Source organism: Bombina bombina, chromosome 1 (genome assembly GCF_027579735.1).
Source record: "Bombina bombina isolate aBomBom1 chromosome 1, aBomBom1.pri, whole genome shotgun sequence".
Classification (NCBI taxonomy): Eukaryota; Metazoa; Chordata; class Amphibia; order Anura; family Bombinatoridae; genus Bombina; species Bombina bombina.
In genome coordinates, this window is record NC_069499.1 from 1,600,083,069 (window position 1) to 1,600,105,339 (window position 22,271).

The 22,271-nt window shown below is 39.1% G+C and overlaps 1 protein-coding gene across 2 annotated transcripts in view; it reads left to right on the forward strand.

Annotated features, from left to right (window-relative positions):
* Positions 1-22,271, forward strand: part of ADPRM (ADP-ribose/CDP-alcohol diphosphatase, manganese dependent) — a 165,818-nt gene that overhangs the window by 123,382 nt on the left and 20,165 nt on the right. The window lies entirely within an intron of this gene.

Genomic DNA, 22,271 nt, shown 5'->3' on the forward strand with positions numbered 1-22,271 from the left:
GTCTCTATACCTACTACACCTGTCCTCAGGTCTCTATACCTACTACACCTGTCCTCAGGTCTCTATAACTACTACACCTGTCCTCAGGTCTCTATACCTACTACACCTGTCCTCAGGTCTATATAACTACTACACCTGTCCTCAGGTCTCTATAACTACTACACCTGTCCTCAGGTCTATATAACTACTACACCTGTCCTCAGGTCTCTATAACTACTACACCTGTCCTCAGGTCTATATAACTACTACACCTGTCCTCAGGTCTCTATAACTACTACACCTGTCCACAGGTCACTATAACTACTACACCTATCCTCAGGTCTCTATAACTACTACACCTGTCCTCAGGTCTATATAACTACTACACCTGTCCTCAGGTCTCTATAACTACTACACCTGTCCTCAGGTCTCTATAACTACTACACCTGTCCTCAGGTCTCTATAACTACTACACCTGTCCACAGGTCACTATAACTACTACACCTGTCCTCAGGTCTCTATAACTACTACACCTGTCCTCAGGTCTATATAACTACTACACCTGTCCTCAGGTCTCTATAACTACTACACCTGTCCTCAGGTCTATATAACTACTATACCTGTCCAAATGGAGTGTAGAAAGTGATACTCTGGTAGGATTATTTTGTTTAAGACCATCTGCACTATTATTGTTTTTTGTTGTTGGCAGAAAAGAATAGAATATTGCTGAAAATTACATTGACCGCTTGGGTCACCACCTAGAAGACAGATTGCACCTCACACTGGCGAGAGGAACATTGGGAGATAACTTTCTACACTCCATTTGGGAGAAATAACAAGTACACACTTTCATCCTAAACTGACAATTTTATGGATACGTGATTGTTCACATTTTATCAGGACTATTTTTTGCATATATATTTTTTATTCTCTCTTTTTTTCATTTTTTGTTTCACGTTTGTGTTCACATCAACATTGACTTTGACCACCTTTAACTGTGATTTTCTACCAATTATTGAGTATAAGTTTGTTCACACAGCATTTGGATTATTGTTTGTTCACCTTGTTCTCTGAATATCATTTGTTTTTCAACATTTGTTTTTCAACAATTTTTAAGAAATTATTCAAACACTTCACTTTATATATATTTTCAATATATTTTCAGTACCATTAGGCACTCTTCACTCACATTAAGAAATTAGAAAACACACGGTAAATATTACCACATGATGCAAGACATTTAGTCACCATTAGACAGACCACAATATAAGGAAGTGTCTCTCTAACGAAATCACCTAAACTGTTCCACTTATACATCAGGATATATTACACCGCTAGCAATTTTTCCAATTTTTCTAATATATACAAATTGTTAAAGAAATAATTGTTTTTATTTTTTATTTTTTGATTTTAACTTATTGTAAAATCTTGGATCCTTGATTATTTATTTATTTTGTTTTTAAGGTTTAACGTAATGTTAACTTTTATATGTATAAATAAACGGACATAATTTTACATATCCCAGACCCGGCCATTTGGTTTTTGGCGCTTTGATTACCTCTTATCTGATTATCCATATCTTTTTGACCGCTAGGGGTCAATTTATTAAAGCAAAGGGTCCTTGGCAATTGGCGCTTAGTGTAACTTACCAATTAACTACTACACCTGTCCTCAGGTCTATATAACTACTGCACCTGTCCTCAGGTCTCTATATAACTAGTACACCTGTCCTCAGGTCTCTATATAACTACTACACCTGTTCTCATGTCTCTATAACTACTACACCTGTCCTCAGGTCTATATAACTACTGCACCTGTCCTCAGGTCTCTATATAACTACTACACCTGTTCTCATGTCTCTATAACTACTACACCTGTTCTCATGTCTCTATAACTACTACACCTGTCCTCAGGTCTATATAACTACTGCACCTGTCCTCAGGTCTCTATATAACTACTACACCTGTCCTCAGGTCTCTATAACTATTACACCTGTCCTCAGGTCTATATAACTACTGCACCTGTCCTCAGGTCTCTATATAACTACTACACCTGTCCTCAGGTCTATATAACTACTGCACCTGTCCTCAGGTCTCTATATAACTACTACACCTGTCCTCAGGTCTCTATAACTATTACACCTGTCCTCAGGTCTATATAACTACTGCACCTGTCCTCAGGTCTCTATATAACTACTACACCTGTCCTCAGGTCTATATAACTACTGCACCTGTCCTCAGGTCTCTATAACTATTACACCTGTCCTCAGGTCTCTATAACTACTAAGCCTGTCCTCAGGTCTATATAACTACTACACCTGTCCTCAGGTCTATATAACTACTAAGCCTGTCCTCAGGTCTATATAACTACTACACCTGTCCTCAGGTCTATATAACTACTGCACCTGTCCTCAGGTCTCTATAACTATTACACCTGTCCTCAGGTCTCTATAACTACTAAGCCTGTCCTCAGGTCTATATAACTACTACACCTGTCCTCAGGTCTATATAACTACTGCACCTGTCCTCAGGTCTCTATAACTATTACACCTGTCCTCAGGTCTCTATAACTACTAAGCCTGTCCTCAGGTCTATATAACTACTGCACCTGTCCTCAGGTCTATATAACTACTGCACCTGTCCTCAGGTCTCTATATAACTACTACACCTGTCCTCAGGTCTATATAACTACTGCACCTGTCCTCAGGTCTCTATAACTATTACACCTGTCCTCAGGTCTCTATAACTACTAAGCCTGTCCTCAGGTCTATATAACTACTACACCTGTCCTCAGGTCTATATAACTACTACACCTGTTCTCATGTCTCTATAACTACTACACCTGTCCTCAGGTCTATATAACTACTGCACCTGTCCTCAGGTCTCTATATAACTACTACACCTGTCCTCAGGTCTCTATAACTACTACACCTGTCCTCAGGTCTATATAACAACTACACCTGTCCTCAGGTCTATATAACTACTACACCTGTCCTCAGGTCTATATAACTACTGCACCTGTCCTCAGGTCTCTATATAACTACTACACCTGTCCTCAGGTCTCTATAACTACTACACCTGTCCTCAGGTCTATATAACTACTGCACCTGTCCTCAGGTCTCTATATAACTACTACACCTGTCCTCAGGTCTCTATAACTACTACACCTGTCCTCAGGTCTATATAACTACTACACCTGTTCTCATGTCTCTATAACTACTACACCTGTCCTCAGGTCTATATAACTACTGCACCTGTCCTCAGGTCTCTATATAACTACTACACCTGTCCTCAGGTCTCTATAACTACTACACCTGTCCTCAGGTCTATATAACTACTGCACCTGTCCTCAGGTCTCTATATAACTACTACACCTGTCCTCAGGTCTATATAACTACTGCACCTGTCCTCAGGTCTCTATAACTACTACACCTGTCCTCAGGTCTCTATAACTACTAAGCCTGTCCTCAGGTCTATATAACTACTACACCTGTCCTCAGGTCTATATAACTACTACACCTGTTCTCATGTCTCTATAACTACTACACCTGTCCTCAGGTCTATATAACTACTGCACCTGTCCTCAGGTCTCTATATAACTACTACACCTGTTCTCATGTCTCTATAACTACTACACCTGTCCTCAGGTCTATATAACTACTGCACCTGTCCTCAGGTCTCTATATAACTACTACACCTGTTCTCATGTCTCTATAACTACTACACCTGTCCTCAGGTCTATATAACTACTGCACCTGTCCTCAGGTCTCTATATAACTACTACACCTGTTCTCATGTCTCTATAACTACTACACCTGTCCTCAGGTCTATATAACTACTGCACCTGTCCTCAGGTCTCTATATAACTACTACACCTGTCCTCAGGTCTATATAACTACTGCACCTGTCCTCAGGTCTCTATATAACTACTACACCTGTTCTCATGTCTCTATAACTACTACACCTGTCCTCAGGTCTATATAACTACTGCACCTGTCCTCAGGTCTCTATATAACTACTACACCTGTCCTCAGGTCTCTATAACTACTAAGCCTGTCCTCAGGTCTATATAACTACTACACCTGTCCTCAGGTCTATATAACTACTACACCTGTCCTCAGGTCTATATAACAACTACACCTGTCCTCAGGTCTCTATACCTACTACACCTCTCCTCAGGTCTCTATAACTACTACACCTGTCCTCAGGTCTATTCAACTACTATACCTATCCTCAGGTCTCTATAACTACTACACCTGTCCTCAGGTCTCTTTAACTACTACACCTGTCCTCAGGTCTATATAACTGCTACACCTGTCCTCAGGTCTATATAACTACTACACCTGTCCTCAGGTCTCTATAACTATTACACCTGTCCTCATGTCTCTATAACTACTACACCTGTTCTCGGGTCTATATAACTACTACACCTTTCCTCAGGTCTATATAACTACTACACCTGTCCTCAGGTCTATATAACTACTACACCTGTCCACAGGTCTCTAAACCTACTACACCTGTCCTCATGGCTCAATAACTACTACACCTGTCCTCAGGTCTCTATAACTACTACACCTGTCCTCAGGTCTATTCAACTACTATACCTGTCCTTAGGTCTCTATAACTACTACACCTGTCCTCAGGTCTCTATAACTACTATAACTACTACACCTGTCCTCAGGTCTATATAACTGCTACACCTGTCCTCAGGTCTATATAACTACTACACTTGTCATCAGGTCTCTATAACTACTACACCTGTCCTCAGGTCTATATAACTACTACACCTGTCCTCAGGTCTCTATAACTACTACACCTGTCCTTAGGTCTATATAACTACTACACCTGTCCTCAGGTCTCTATAACTACTACACCTGTCCTCAGGTCTATATAACTACTACACCTGTCCTCAGGTCTCTATACCTACTACACCTGTCTTCAGGTCTATTCAACTACTATACCTGTCCTCAGGTCTCTATAACTACTACACCTGTCCTCAGGTCTATATAACTGCTACACCTGTCCTCAGGTCTATATAACTACTACACCTGTCATCAGGTCTCTATAACTACTACACCTGTCCTCAGGTCTATATAACTACTACACCTGTTCTCAGGTCTCTATAACTACTACACCTGTCCTCAGGTCTATATAACTACTACACCTGTCCTCAGGTCTATATAACTACTACACCTGTCCTCAGGTCTATATAACTATTACACCTGTCCTCAGGTCTCTATACCTACTACACCTGTCCTCAGGTCTCAATAACTACTACACCTGTCCTCAGGTCTCTATAACTACTACACCTGTCCTCAGACCTCTATAACTACTACACCTGTCCTCAGACCTCTATAACTACTACACCTGTCCTTAGGTCTATATAAATACTACACCTGTCCTCAGGTCTATATAACTTCTACACCTGTCCTCAGGTCTCTATAACTACTACACCTGTCCTCAGGTCTATATAACTACTACACCTGTCCTCAGGTCTATATAACTACTACACCTGTCCTCAGGTCTATATAACTACTACACCTGTCCTCAGGTCTATATAACTATTACACCTGTCCTCAGGTCTCTATACCTACTACACCTCTCCTCAGGTCTCTATAACTACTACACCTGTCCTCAGGTCTATTCAACTACTATACCTATCCTCAGGTCTCTATAACTACTACACCTGTCCTCAGGTCTCTTTAACTACTACACCTGTCCTCAGGTCTATATAACTACTACACCTGTCCTCAGGTCTCTATAACTATTACACCTGTCCTCATGTCTCTATAACTACTACACCTGTTCTCGGGTCTATATAACTACTACACCTTTCCTCAGGTCTATATAACTACTACACCTGTCCTCAGGTCTATATAACTACTACACCTGTCCACAGGTCTCTAAACCTACTACACCTGTCCTCATGGCTCAATAACTACTACACCTGTCCTCAGGTCTCTATAACTACTACACCTGTCCTCAGGTCTATTCAACTACTATACCTGTCCTTAGGTCTCTATAACTACTACACCTGTCCTCAGGTCTCTATAACTACTATAACTACTACACCTGTCCTCAGGTCTATATAACTGCTACACCTGTCCTCAGGTCTATATAACTACTACACTTGTCATCAGGTCTCTATAACTACTACACCTGTCCTCAGGTCTATATAACTACTACACCTGTCCTCAGGTCTCTATAACTACTACACCTGTCCTTAGGTCTATATAACTACTACACCTGTCCTCAGGTCTCTATAACTACTACACCTGTCCTCAGGTCTATATAACTACTACACCTGTCCTCAGGTCTCTATACCTACTACACCTGTCTTCAGGTCTATTCAACTACTATACCTGTCCTCAGGTCTCTATAACTACTACACCTGTCCTCAGGTCTATATAACTGCTACACCTGTCCTCAGGTCTATATAACTACTACACCTGTCATCAGGTCTCTATAACTACTACACCTGTCCTCAGGTCTATATAACTACTACACCTGTTCTCAGGTCTCTATAACTACTACACCTGTCCTCAGGTCTATATAACTACTACACCTGTCCTCAGGTCTATATAACTACTACACCTGTCCTCAGGTCTATATAACTATTACACCTGTCCTCAGGTCTCTATACCTACTACACCTGTCCTCAGGTCTATTCAACTACTATACCTGTCCTTAGGTCTCTATAACTACTACACCTGTCCTCAGGTCTCTATAACTACTATAACTACTACACCTGTCCTCAGGTCTATATAACTGCTACACCTGTCCTCAGGTCTATATAACTACTACACTTGTCATCAGGTCTCTATAACTACTACACCTGTCCTCAGGTCTATATAACTACTACACCTGTCCTCAGGTCTCTATAACTACTACACCTGTCCTTAGGTCTATATAACTACTACACCTGTCCTCAGGTCTCTATAACTACTACACCTGTCCTCAGGTCTATATAACTACTACACCTGTCCTCAGGTCTCTATACCTACTACACCTGTCTTCAGGTCTATTCAACTACTATACCTGTCCTCAGGTCTCTATAACTACTACACCTGTCCTCAGGTCTATATAACTGCTACACCTGTCCTCAGGTCTATATAACTACTACACCTGTCATCAGGTCTCTATAACTACTACACCTGTCCTCAGGTCTATATAACTACTACACCTGTTCTCAGGTCTCTATAACTACTACACCTGTCCTCAGGTCTATATAACTACTACACCTGTCCTCAGGTCTATATAACTACTACACCTGTCCTCAGGTCTATATAACTATTACACCTGTCCTCAGGTCTCTATACCTACTACACCTGTCCTCAGGTCTCAATAACTACTACACCTGTCCTCAGGTCTCTATAACTACTACACCTGTCCTCAGACCTCTATAACTACTACACCTGTCCTCAGACCTCTATAACTACTACACCTGTCCTTAGGTCTATATAAATACTACACCTGTCCTCAGGTCTATATAACTTCTACACCTGTCCTCAGGTCTCTATAACTACTACACCTGTCCTCAGGTCTATATAACTACTACACCTGTCCTCAGGTCTATATAACTACTACACCTGTCCTCAGGTCTATATAACTACTACACTTGTCCTCAGGTCTATATAACTACTATGCCTGTCCTCAGGTCTACATAACTACTACACTTGTCCTCATATCTCTATAACTACTACACCTGTCCTTAGGTCGCTATAACTACTACACCTGTCCTTAGGTCTATATAACTACTACACCTGTTCTCATGTCTCTATAACTACTACACCTGTCCTCAGGTCTATATAACTACTACACCTGTTCTCAGGTCTATATAACTACTACACCTGTCCTCAGGTCTATATAACTATTACACCTGTCCTCATGTCTCTATAATTACTACACCTGTCCTCAGGTCTATATAACTACTACACCTGTCCTCAGTTCTATATAACTACTACACCTGTCGTCAGGTCTCTATAACTACTACACCTGTCCTCAGGTCTCTATAACTACTACACCTGTCCTCAGGTCTATATAACTACTACACCTGTTCTCATGTCTCTATAACTACTACACCTGTCCTTAGGTCTATATAACTACTACACCTGTCCTCATATCTCTATAACTACTACACCTGTCCTTAGGTCGCTATAACTACTACACCTGTCCTCAGGTCTATATAACTACTACACCTGTTCTCAGGTCTATATAACTACTACACCTGTCCTCAGGTCTATATAACTATTACACCTGTCCTCATGTCTCTATAATTACTACACCTGTCCTCAGGTCTATATAACTACTACACCTGTCCTCAGTTCTATATAACTACTACACCTGTCGTCAGGTCTCTATAACTACTACACCTGTCCTCAGACTTCTATAACAGGGTTTTGTTTAATAACAAATGGCTAGATTACGAGTTTTTGTCGGTAATGGTGTGCGGTGCTAACGCTCCTTTTTTTTCTCACCGCTCACTTAAGACAACACTGGTATTACGAGTTTTCTGCAAGCCGGCGTTAGCCTCAGAAAAATGAAAATTTGACTCCACATCTCACCTCAATACCAGCGTTGCTTAAATCAGTGGTAAGCTGGCTAAACGTGCTCGTGCACGATTTCCCCATAGGAAACAATGGGGTTGAGCTGGCTGAAAAAAAACTAACACCTGCAAAAAAGCAGCGTTCAGCTCCTAACGCAGCCCCATTGTTTCCTATGGGGAAATACTTTTTACGTCTACACCTAACACCCTAACATGAACCCCGAGTCTAAAAACCCCTAATCTTACACTTATTAACCCCTAATCTGCCGCCTCAACATCGTCCCCACCTGCATTATATTATTAACCCCTAATCTGCCGCTCCGGACACTGCCGCCACCTACATTATACTAATGAACCCCTAATCTACTGCCCCAAACATTGCCGAACCCTACATTATATTTATTAACCCCTAATCTGCCCCCCAACGTCGCCACAACTATATTAAATTTATTAACCCCTAATCTGCCGCCGCCAACGTCGCCACAACTATATTAAATTTATTAAGCCATAATCTGCCGCCTCTAACTTCGCCGCCACTATAATAAATGTATTAACCCCTAAACCGAAGTCTAACCCTAACCCTAACCCCCCTAACTTAAATATAATTTAAATACATCTAACTAAATTTACTACAATTAAATAAATTATTCCTATTTAAAACTAAATACTTACCTATAAAATAAACCCTAAGATAGCTACAATATAACTAATAGTTACATTGTAGCTAGCTTAGGGTTTTTTTTTATTTTACAGGTAACTTTGTATTTATTTTAACTAGGTACAATAGTTATTAAATAGTTATTAACTATTTAATAACTACTTAGTTAAAATAAAGACAAATTTACCTGTAAAATAAACCCTAACCTAAGTTACAATTACACCTAACACTACACTATCATTAAATTAATTACATAAAATACCTACAATGAATTACAATTAAATTAAATAAACTAAATTATGAAAAACAACAAACACTAAATTACAGAAAATAAAAAAGAAATTACAGATATTTTAAACTAATTACACCTAATCTAATCCCCCTAACTAAATAAAAATGCCCCCCCAAAATTAAAAAAAATCCCTACCCTATACTAAATTACAAATAGCCTTTAAAAGGGACTTTTGCGAGGCGTTGCCCCAAAGTAATCAGCTCTTTTACCTGAAAAAAAAATACAATACCCCACCCCAACATTAAAACCCACCACCCACACACCCAACCCTACTCTAAAACCCACCCAATCCCCCCTTAATAAAACCTAACACTAACCCCCTGAAGATCACCCTACCTTGAGCCGTCTTCACCCAGCCGGGCACAAGTGGACCTCCAGACCGGCAGAAGTCTTCATCCGATCCGGCCAGAAGAGGACATCCAGACCAGCAGAAGTCTTCATCCAGACGGCATCTTCTTCCATCCAGAGCGGAGCGGGTCCATCTTGAAGACATCCAACTCGGAGCATCCTCTTCCATCCGACGGCGACTGAAGAATAAAGGTTCCTTTAAGTGACGTCATCCAAGATGGCGTCCCTTCAATTCCGATTGGCTGATAGAATCCTATCAGCCAATCGGAATTAAGGTATGAAAAATCCTATTGGCTAATGCAATCAGCCAATAGAATTGAAGTTCAATCCTATTGGCTGGTCCAATCAGCCAATAGGATTGAGGTCGCATTCTATTGGCTATTCCAATCAGCCAATAGAATGCAAGCTCAATTCTATTGGCTGATTGCATCAGCCAATAGGATTTTTCCTACCTTAATTCCGATTGGCTGATAGGATTCTATCAGCCAATCGGAATTGAAGGGACGCCATATTGGATGACATCACTTAAAGGAACCTTCATTCTTCAGTCGTCGTCGGATGGAAGAGGATGCTCCGCGTCGGATGTCTTCAAGATGGACCCGCTCCGCTCCAGATGAATGAAGATAGAAGATGCCGCCTGAATGAAGACTTCTGCTGGTCTGGATGTCCTCTTCTGGCCAGATCGGATGAAGACTTCTGCCAGTCTGGAGGTCCACTTGTGCCCGGCTGGGTGAAGACGGCTCAAGGTAGGGTGATCTTCAGGGGGTTAGTGTGAGGTTTTATTAAGGGGGGATTGGGTGGGTTTTAGAGTAGGGTTGGGTGTGTGGGTGGTGGGTTTTAATGTTGGGGGTATTGTATTTTTTTTTACAGGTAAAAGAGCTGATTACTTTGGGGCAATGCCCCGCAAAAGGCCCTTTTAAGGGCTATTTGTAATTTAGTATAGGGTAGGGATTTTTTTTATTTTGGGGGGGCTTTTTTATTTTGTTAGGGGGATTAGATTAGGTGTAATTAGTTTAAAATATCTGTAATTTCTTTTTTATTTTCTGTAATTTAGTGTTTGTTGTTTTTCGTAATTTAGTTTATTTAATTTAATTGTAATTAATTGTAGGTATTTTATGTAATTAATTTAATGATAGTGTAGTGTTAGGTGTAATTGTAACTTAGGTTAGGGTTTATTTTACAGGTAAATTTGTACTTATTTTAGCTAGGTAGTAATTAAATAGTTAATAACTATTTAATAACTATTGTACCTTGTTAAAATAAATACAAAGTTGCCTGTAAAATAAAAATAAATCCTGAGATAGCTACAATGTAATTATTAGTTATATTGTAGCTATATTAGGGTTTATTTTATAGGTAAGTATTTAGTTTTAAATAGGAATAATTTATTTAGATGTATTTAAATTATATTTAAGTTAGGGGGGGTTAGGGTTAGACTTAGGTTTAGGGGTTAATAAATTTATTATAGTGGTGGTGACGTTGGGGGGGCAGATTAGGGGTTAATAAAATTTAACTAGTGTTTGCGAGGCGGTAGTGCGGCGGTTTAGTGGTTAATACATTTATTACCGTGGCAGCAATGTCCGGTCGGCAGATTAGGGGTTAAATAATTTTAATATGTTTGCGATGTGGGGGGGGGGGGCTTGGTTTAGGGGTTAATAGGTAGTTTATGGGTGTTAGTGTACTTTATAGCACTTTAGTTAGGAGTTTTATGTTACGGCGTTAGCCCATAAAACTCTTAACTACTGACTTTAAAATGCGGTAGGAGTCTTGGAGGTAGAGGGTGTACCGCTCACTTTTTAAAGCGATCGTAATACCAGCGTTAGGCAAATCCCATTAAAAAGATAGGATACGCAATTGACGTAAGGGGGTTTGCGGTATGCTAAAATCACGGAAAAAAGATGAGCGCTACACCTGTACCTGCCTGACTCGTAATGCCAGCGGGCATTAAAAAGCAGTGTTAGGACCCCTTAACGCTGCTTTTTAACCCTAACGCAAGACTCGTAATCTAGGCGTTAGTTTACTAATCAGCTGATTATTTCACCTGTGCTCCAGTTCAGATATCCTGAAATTCTGCCTGTTAGAGAGGCCTGAAGAGAGGCGTGAAAACCCTCGGTATAGTATAACATTTTATTTTACACTACTCTAGTAGGAGATATTTCATAACCTTATGTAAAGGGCCATTAAATTACGCTCAGATCATTGTGTTATTGTTGTATTTTTATGTAGCTATGGGGCTGCGTCTAATCTCTCTGATCACGTCTTAAACGTGTTAGCAGCGATCATATATGAGCAGATATCGGGATAATCGTCTATACAATGCATGTACAACATCGGTTATGGCAATTACAATTATTCTGCCACTTATTGAACAAACTAGTTGATACGCCTGCCCAGAGAGCAGTCTATGTGTTAAAAACAAAAAACCCCAAGCTACAAAAAATTAAAAAGTAAAAATACAGAAAAAATAAACAAAGCTATCCAAAATAATAAAATTAAACCTCAACTAATACCCCTATAAAAATAAAAAATCACCCCCAAAATAAAAATACCCCCTAATCTAATACTGAACTACCAATAGCCCTTAAAGGGCTTTTTGTAGGGCATTGCCCTAAAGAATCAGCTCTTTTACATTAAAAATAAACAAAGTCCCCCTAACAGTAAAACCCCCCACCCACAAACTCCCCAAAATAAAAAAATCCTAACACTAATAAACCTAAACTACCCATTGCCTCTAAAGGGGCATTTGTATGGGCATTGCCCTTAAAAGGGCATTCAGCTCCTTTGCAATTTGCCCCCAAAAAACCCTAATCTAATAAAACAAAATCCCCCATAAATTAAAAAAACCTATAACACTAAAGCCCCAAATAGGTACTCACGGTTTCAGAAGTCCGGCGGACAAGGTCTTCTTCCAGAAGGGTCTATCATCTTCATCCACAGCAAAAGGAGCGGTCTTCCTAGATGTGGCGATCCTCGGCAGTGGTCATCTGTTTTGGCGTTGGCTGTCCTCGGCGGCGGCAGTCCTCGGTGGCATGGAGGCTCCTCTTCATCCAATGTCCGTCATATACTAAATATTGAATGCAAGGTACCGCAATCAACTTGGTGTACCTTGCATTCCTATTGGCTGAATTTCTCGAAACAGCCAATAGGTTTAGAGCTACTAAAATCCTATTGACTGTTCAAATCAGCCAATATTTCAGTAGCTCTCATCCTATTGGCTGCTGAATTTTTCAAATCATTCAATAAGATTTCAGTAGCTCTCATCCTATTGGCTGCTGAATTTTTAAAAACAGCCAATAGGATTAGAGCTACTGAAATCCTATTGGCTGATTTTGAACATTTCAGCCAATAGGAATTCAAGATACCCCAATAAATATGGGGTACCTTGAATTCAAACTTCAGTGTGCGGCAGATGATTGCATGAAGAGGAACCTCCATGCCTTTGCCGAGGACCCCCTCATCAAGGAGTGCCACCACTGCCGATGACTGCTGCCGAGGATTGCCACTTCTGAGAAGACCGCTCTGGACCTCCGCTCTGTGCCACCTTCGCTGTGGATGAAGATGATGGAACCGCCTGGAAGACCTTGTCCGCCGGACTTCTGAAACCGTGAGTACCTATTTGGGGCTTTAGTGTTCGGTTTTTTTAAGATTTTTGGGGGGTTTTGTTTTTTTAGATTTGTTTTTTTTTTGGGTAAATTGCAAAAGAGCTGAATGCCCTTTTAAAGGAAGTAAAAAAGCTGAATGCCCTTTTAAAGGCAGTGAAAAAGAGCTGAATGCCCTTTTAAAGGCAGTGAAAAAGAGCTGAATGCCCTTTTAAAGGCAGTGAAAAAGAGCTGAATGCCCTTTTAAAGGCAGTGAAAAAGAGCTGAATGCCCTTTTAAAGGCAGTGAAAAAGAGCTGAATGCCCTTTTAAAGGCAGTGAAAAAGAGCTGAATGCCCTTTTAAAGGCAGTGAAAAAGAGCTGAATGCCCTTTTAAAGGCAGTGAAAAAGAGCTGAATGCCCTTTTAAAGGCAGTGAAAAAGAGCTGAATGCCCTTTTAAAGGCAGTGAAAAAGAGCTGAATGCCCTTTTAAAGGCAGTGAAAAAGAGCTGAATGCCCTTTTAAAGGCAGTGAAAAAGAGCTGAATGCCCTGAAAAAAGCCCTTTTTAGTGCTATTGGTAGTTAAGCATTAGATAATTTGGTTTTTTTTTGGTGGGCTTTTTATTTTCATAGGGATTAGGTTTCATTTTTTTTATTTTGGATAGTGCTGTTTATTATTTTTTGTAATGTTAGCGTTTTTAACATTTTCTGCCAACATTCCTTTGAGGATGCGTGCGCAACTGGCGACACCGACAAACGTGATTATAGTATAGATATCAACAACATAACTGACAACACACAAAGGCACTTGTTACATGAACAAAATCCCATAAATCAAACAAGAAAACACAGGCTATAAACGATAACTACCACTGATCTGCATATGATTGGGCATGAAAGCAAGATGGCGCTGCCCATGGTATGTAAAGCAACGTTTTGTTTTTATTTGACTATCAGATCACGAGAAATAACAAACTATGCAGAATGTGTCATCAGTATCAGATAACAATCTTTACCTATCAGGAATTCGTAGTAAAACAACTATTTTAAGGGTACCAAAAATGCAACACTCTATCCCATATCATCATACACATAATATATATTAACACTTTTTAAACCAATGTTAAATGAATCAATCAGTGATAGAGACTTTGCGCATTTGGAGTTTGGATGTAAAGCGTTGGCAATGCAGAGAGAGAAGAATATCAGGAGAAAAGAAAATGTTGCACCAGCAGAATAAAGATAAATGGCCCTGTCGGTTAATAAGAGAGTGCTTAGGAGGCCTAATCAGTTGGGTGAGAGTTTATGATGATCAGGAGAGAGTGCTTAGGAGGCCTAATCAGTTGGGTGAGAGTTTATGATGATCAGGAGAGAGTGCTTAGGAGGCCTAATCAGTTGGGTGAGAGTTGATGATGATCAGGAGAGAGTGCTTAGGAGGCCTAATCAGTTGGGTGAGAGTTTATGATGATCAGGAGAGAGTGCTTAGGAGGCCTAATCAGTTGGGTGAGAGTTTATGATGATCAGGAGAGAGTGCTTAGGAGGCCTAATCAGTTGGGTGAGAGTTTATGATGAATGATCAGGAGAGAGGGCTTAGGAGGCCTAATCAGTTGGGTGAGAGATTATGATGATCAGGAGAGAGTGCTTTGGAGGCCTAATCACTTGGGGAGAGTTTATGATGATCAGGATTAAGTGCTTAGGAGGCCAAATCAGTTGGTGAGAGTTTATGATGACCAGGAGAGAGTGCTTAGGAGGTCTAATCAGTTGGGTGAGAGTTTATGATGATCAGAAGAGAGTGCTTAGGAGGCTTAATCAGTTGGGTGAGAGTTTATGATGATTAGGAGAGTGCTTAGTCATTAGTCAGTATTACACATACTTATTACTCAGTAGCACACACAGTCAGTCAGTATTACACACAGTCATTAGTCAGTATTACACACAGTCAGTAGTCAGTATTACACACAGTGATTAGTCAGTATTACACACAGTCATTAGTCAGTATTACACACAGTCATTAGTCAGTATTACACACAGTCATTAGTCAGTATTACACACAGTCAGTAGTCAGTATTACACACAGTCAGTAGTCAGTATTACACACAGGCATTAGTCAGTATTACACACAGTCATTAGTCAGTATTACACACAGTCAGTAGTCAGTATTACACACAGTCAGTAGTCAGTATTACACACAGTCATTAGTCAGTAGCACATACAGTCATTAGTCAGTATTACACACAGTCATTAGTCAGTATTACACACAGTCAGTAGTCAGTATTACACACAGTCAGTAGTCAGTATTACACACAGTCAGTAGTCAGTATTACACACAGTCAGTAGTCAGTATTACACACAGTCATTAGTCAGTATTACACACAGTCATTAGTCAGTATTACACACAGTCAGTAGTCAGTATTACACACAGTCAGTAGTCAGTATTACACACAGGCATTAGTCAGTATTACACACAGTTATTAGTCAGTATTACACACAGTTATTAGTCAGTATTACACACAGTCATTAGTCAGTATTACACACAGTCAGTAGTCAGCATTACACACAGTCATTAGTCAGTATTACACACAGTCATTAGTCAGTATTACACACAGTGATTAGTCAGTATTACACACAGTCATTAGTCAGTATTACACACAGGCATTAGTCAGTATTACACACAGTCATTAGTCAGTATTACACACAGTAATTAGTCAGTATTACACACAGTCATTAGTCAGTATTACACACAGTCAGTAGTCAGTATTACACACAGTCATTAGTCAGTATTACACATAGTCATTAGTCAGTATTACACACAGTCAGTAGTCAGTATTACACACAGTCATTAGTCAGTATTACACACAGTCATTAGTCAGTATTACACACAGTCATTAGTCAGTATTACACACAGTCAGTAGTCAGTATTACACACAGTCATTAGTCAGTATTACACACAGTCATTAGTCAGTATTACACACAGTCATTAGTCAGTATTACACACAGTCATTAGTCAGTATTACACACAGGCATTAGTCAGTATTACACACAGGCATTAGTCAGTATTACACACAGTTATTAGTCAGTATTACACACAGTTATTAGTCAGTATTACACACAGTCATTAGTCAGTATTACACACAGTCAGTAGTCAGCATTACACACAGTCAGTAGTCAGTATTACACACAGTCATTAGTCAGTATTACACACAGTCATTAGTCAGTATTACACACAGTCAGTAGTCAGTATTACACACAGTCATTAGTCAGTAGCACATACAGTCATTAGTCAGTATTACACACAGTCATTAGTCAGTATTACACACAGTCATTAGTCAGTATTACACACAGTCATTAGTCAGTATTACACACAGTGATTAGTCAGTATTACACACAGTCATTAGTCAGTATTACACACAGTCATTAGTCAGTATTACACACAGTCATTAGTCAGTATTACACACAGTCATTAGTCAGTATTACACACAGTCAGTAGTCAGTATTACACACAGTGATTAGTCAGTATTACACACAGTCATTAGTCAGTATTACACACAGTCATTAGTCAGTATTACACACAGTGATTAGTCAGTATTACACACAGTCAGTAGTCAGTATTACACACAGTCAGTAGTCAGTATTACACACAGTCAGTAGTCAGTATTACACACAGTGAGTAGTCATTATTACACACAGTCAGTAGTCAGTATTACACACAGTCATTAGTCAGTATTACACACAGTCATTAGTCAGTAATACACACAGTCATTAGTCAGTATTACACACAGTCATTAGTCAGTACTACACACAGTCAGTAATCAGTATTACACACAGGCATTAGTCAGTATTACACACAGTCATTAGTCAGTATTACACACAGTCAGTAGTCAGTATTACACACAGTCAGTAGTCAGTATTACACACAGTCATTAGTCAGTATTACACACAGTCATTAGTCAGTATTACACACAGTCATTAGTCAGTATTACACACAGTCATTAGTCAGTATTACACACAGTCAGTAGTCAGTAGCACACACAGTCATTAGTCAGTATTACACACAGTCATTAGTCAGTATTACACACAGTTATTAGTCAGTATTACACACAGTTATTAGTCAGTATTACACACAGTCATTAGTCAGTATTACACACAGTCAGTAGTCAGTATTACACACAGTCAGTAGTCAGTAGCACACACAGTCATTAGTCAGTATTACACACAGTCAGTAGTCAGTATTACACACAGTCATTAGTCAGTATTACACACAGTCATTAGTCAGTATTACACACAGTCATTAGTCAGTATTACACACAGTCAGTAGTCAGTATTACACACAGTCAGTAGTCAGTAGCACACACAGTCATTAGTCAGTATTACACACAGTCATTAGTCAGTATTACACACAGTCATTAGTCAGTATTACACACAGTCATTAGTCAGTATTACACACAGTCATTAGTCAGTATTACACACAGTCATTAGTCAGTATTACACACAGTCATTAGTCAGTATTACACACAGTCATTAGTCAGTATTACACACAGTCAGTAGTCAGTATTACACACAGTCATTAGTCAGTATAACACACAGTTATTAGTTAGTATTACACAGTCATTAGTCAGTATTACACAAAGTCAGTAGTCAGTATTACACACAGTCAGTAGTCAGTATTACACACAGTCAGTAGTCAGTATTACACACAGTCAGTAGTCAGTATTACACACAGTTAGTAGTCAGTATTACACACAGTCAGTAGTCAGTATTACACACAGTCAGTAGTCAGTATTACACACAGGCATTAGTCAGTATTACACAGTCATTAGTCAGTATTACACACAGTCAGTAGTCAGTATTACACACAGTCAGTAGTCAGTATTACACACAGGCATTAGTCAGTATTACACACAGGCATTAGTCAGTATTACACACAGGCATTAGTCAGTATTACACACAGTCATTAGTCAGTATTACACACAGGCATTAGTCAGTATTACACACAGGCATTAGTCAGTATTACACACAGTCATTAGTCAGTATTACACACAGTCAGTAGTCAGTATTACACACAGTCAGTAGTCAGTATTACACACAGACAGTAGTCAGTAATACACACAGGCATTAGTCAGTAATACACACAGACATTAGTCAGTATTACACACAGTCAGTAGTCAGTATTACACACAGTCAGTAGTCAGTATTACACACAGTCATTAGTCAGTATTACACACAGTCATTAGTCAGTATTACACACAGTCATTAGTCAGTATTACACACAGTCAGTAGTCAGTATTACACACAGTCAGAAGTCAGAATTACACACAGTCAGTAGTCAGTATTACACACAGTCAGTAGTCAGTATTACACACAGTCATTAGTCAGTATTACACACAGTCCTTAGTCAGTATTACACACAGACATTAGTCAGTATTGCACACAGTGGTCAGTATTACACACAGTCAGTAGTCAGTATTACACACAGTCAGTAGTCAGTATTACACACAGTCAGTAGTCAGTATTACACACAGGCATTAGTCAGTATTACACACAGTCATTAGTCAGTATTACACACAGTCAGTATTACACACAGGCATTAGTCAGTATTACACACAGTCAGTAGTCAGTATTACACACAGTCAGTAGTCAGTATTACACACAGGCATTAGTCAGTATTACACACAGTCATTAGTCAGTATTACACACAGTCATTAGTCAGTATTACACACAGTCAGTAGTCAGTATTACACACAGTCAGTAGTCAGTATTACACACAGTCATTAGTCAGTATTACACACAGTCATTAGTCAGTATTACACACAGTCAGTAGTCAGTATTACACACAGGCATTAGTCAGTATTACACACAGTCAGTAGTCAGTATTAAACACAGTCAGTAGTCAGTATTACACACAGTCATTAGTCAGTATTACACACAGTCATTAGTCAGTATTACACACAGTCATTAGTCAGTATTACACACAGTCATTAGTCAGTATTACACACAGTCAGTAGTCAGTATTACACACAGTCATTAGTCAGTATTACACACAGTCAGTAGTCAGTATTACACACAGTCAGTAGTCAGTATTACACACAGTCAGTAGTCAGTATTACACACAGTCAGTAGTCAGTATTACACACAGGCATTAGTCAGTATTACACACAGTCAGTAGTCAGTATTACACACAGTCAGTAGTCAGTATTACACACAGTCAGTAGTCAGTATTACACACAGTCATTTAGTCAGTATTACACACAGTCCATTAGTCCAGTAATTACACACAGTCAGAGTAGTCAGTATTTACTCACAGTCCAGTAGTCAGTATTACACACAGTCAGTAGTCAGTATTACACACAGTCATTAGTCAGTATTACACACAGTCATCAGTCAGTATTACACACAGTCAGTAGTCAGTATATTACACCACAGTCATTAGTCAGTAGCACATACAGTCATTAGTCAGTATTACACACAGTCATTAGTCAGTATTACACACAGTCAGTAGTCAGTATTACACACAGTCAGTAGTCAGTATTACACACAGGCATTAGTCAGTAATACACACAGACATTAGTCAGTATTACACACAGTCATTAGTCAGTATTACACACAGTCAGTAGTCACAGTATTACACACAGTGCAGTAGTCATATTACACACAGTCAGTAGTCAGTATTACACACAGTCAGTAGTCAGTATTACACACAGTCAGTAGTCAGTAGCACATACAGTCATTAGTCAGTATTACACACAGTCATTAGTCAGTATTACACACAGTCAGTAGTCAGTATTACACACAGTCATTAGTCAGTAGAACAAACAGTCATTAGTCAGTATTACACACAGTCATTAGTCAGTATTACACACAGTCAGTAGTCAGTATTACACACAGTCAGTAGTCAGTATTACACACAGTCATTAGTCAGTAGCACATACAGTCATTAGTCAGTATTACACACAGTCATTAGTCAGTATTACACACAGTCAGTAGTCAGTATTACACACAGTCATTAGTCAGTAGCACATACAGTCATTAGTCAGTATTACACACAGTCATTAGTCAGTATTACACACAGTCATTAGTCAGTATTACACACAGTCATTAGTCAGTATTACACACAGTCATTAGTCAGTATTACACACAGTCATTAGTCAGTATTACACACAGTCATTAGTCAGTATTACACACAGTCATTAGTCAGTATTACACACAGTCATTAGTCAGTATTACACACAGTCATCAGTCAGTATTACACACAGTCAGTAGTCAGTATTACACACAGTCATTAGTCAGTAGCACATACAGTCATTAGTCAGTATTACACACAGTCAGTAGTCAGTATTACACACAGTCAGTAGTCAGTATTACACACAGGCATTAGTCAGTATTACACACAGTCATTAGTCAGTATTACACACAGTCAGTAGTCAGTATTACACACAGTCAGTAGTCAGTATTACACACAGTCATTAGTCAGTAGCACATACAGTCATTAGTCAGTATTACACACAGTCAGTAGTCAGTATTACACACAGTCAGTAGTCAGTATTACACACAGTCATTAGTCAGTATTACACACAGTCAGTAGTCAGAATTACACACAGTCAGTAGTCAGTATTACACACAGTCATTAGTCAGTATTACACACAGTCAGTAGTCAGTATTACACACAGTCAGTAGTCAGTATTACACACAGTCATTAGTCAGTATTACACACAGTCATTAGTCAGTATTACACACAGGCATTAGTCAGTATTACACACAGTCATTAGTCAGTATTACACACAGTCATTAGTCAGTATTACACACAGTCATTAGTCAGTATTACACACAGTCATTAGTCAGTATTACACACAGTCAGTAGTCAGAATTACACACAGTCATTAGTCAGTATTACACACAGTCATTAGTCAGTATTACACACAGTCATTAGTCAGTATTACACACAGTCATTAGTCAGTATTACACACAGTCATTAGTCAGTATTACACACAGTCATTAGTCAGTATTACACACAGTCATTAGTCAGTATTACACACAGTCATTAGTCAGTATTACACACAGTCATTAGTCAGTATTACACACAGTCATTAGTCAGTATTACACACAGTAGATTAGTCAGTATTACACACAGTCATTAGTCAGTATTACACACAGTCATTAGTCAGTATTACACACAGTCATTAGTCAGTATTACACACAGTCAGTAGTCAGTATTACACACAGTCATTAGTCAGTATTACACACAGTCATTAGTCAGTATTACACACAGTCATTAGTCAGTATTACACACAGTCATTAGTCAGTATTACACACAGTCATTAGTCAGTATTACACACAGTCATTAGTCAGTATTACACACAGTCATTAGTCAGTATTACACACAGTCATTAGTCAGTATTACACACAGTCAGTAGTCAGTATTACAACACAGTCAGTAGTCAGTATTACACACAGTCATTAGTCAGTATTACACACAGTCATTAGTCAGTATTACACACAGTCATTAGTCAGTATTACACACAGTCATTAGTCAGTATTACACACAGTCATTAGTCAGTATTACACACAGTCATTAGTCAGTATTACACACAGTCATTAGTCAGTATTACACACAGTCATTAGTCAGTATTACACACAGTCATTAGTCAGTATTACACACAGTCATTAGTCCAGTATTACACACAGTCATTAGTCAGTATTACACACAGTCATTAGTCAGTATTACACACAGTCATTAGTCAGTATTACACACAGTTATTAGTCAGTATTACACACAGTCATTAGTCAGTATTACACACAGTCATTAGTCAGTATTACACACAGTCATTAGTCAGTATTACACACAGTCAGTAGTCAGTATTACACACAGTCATTAGTCA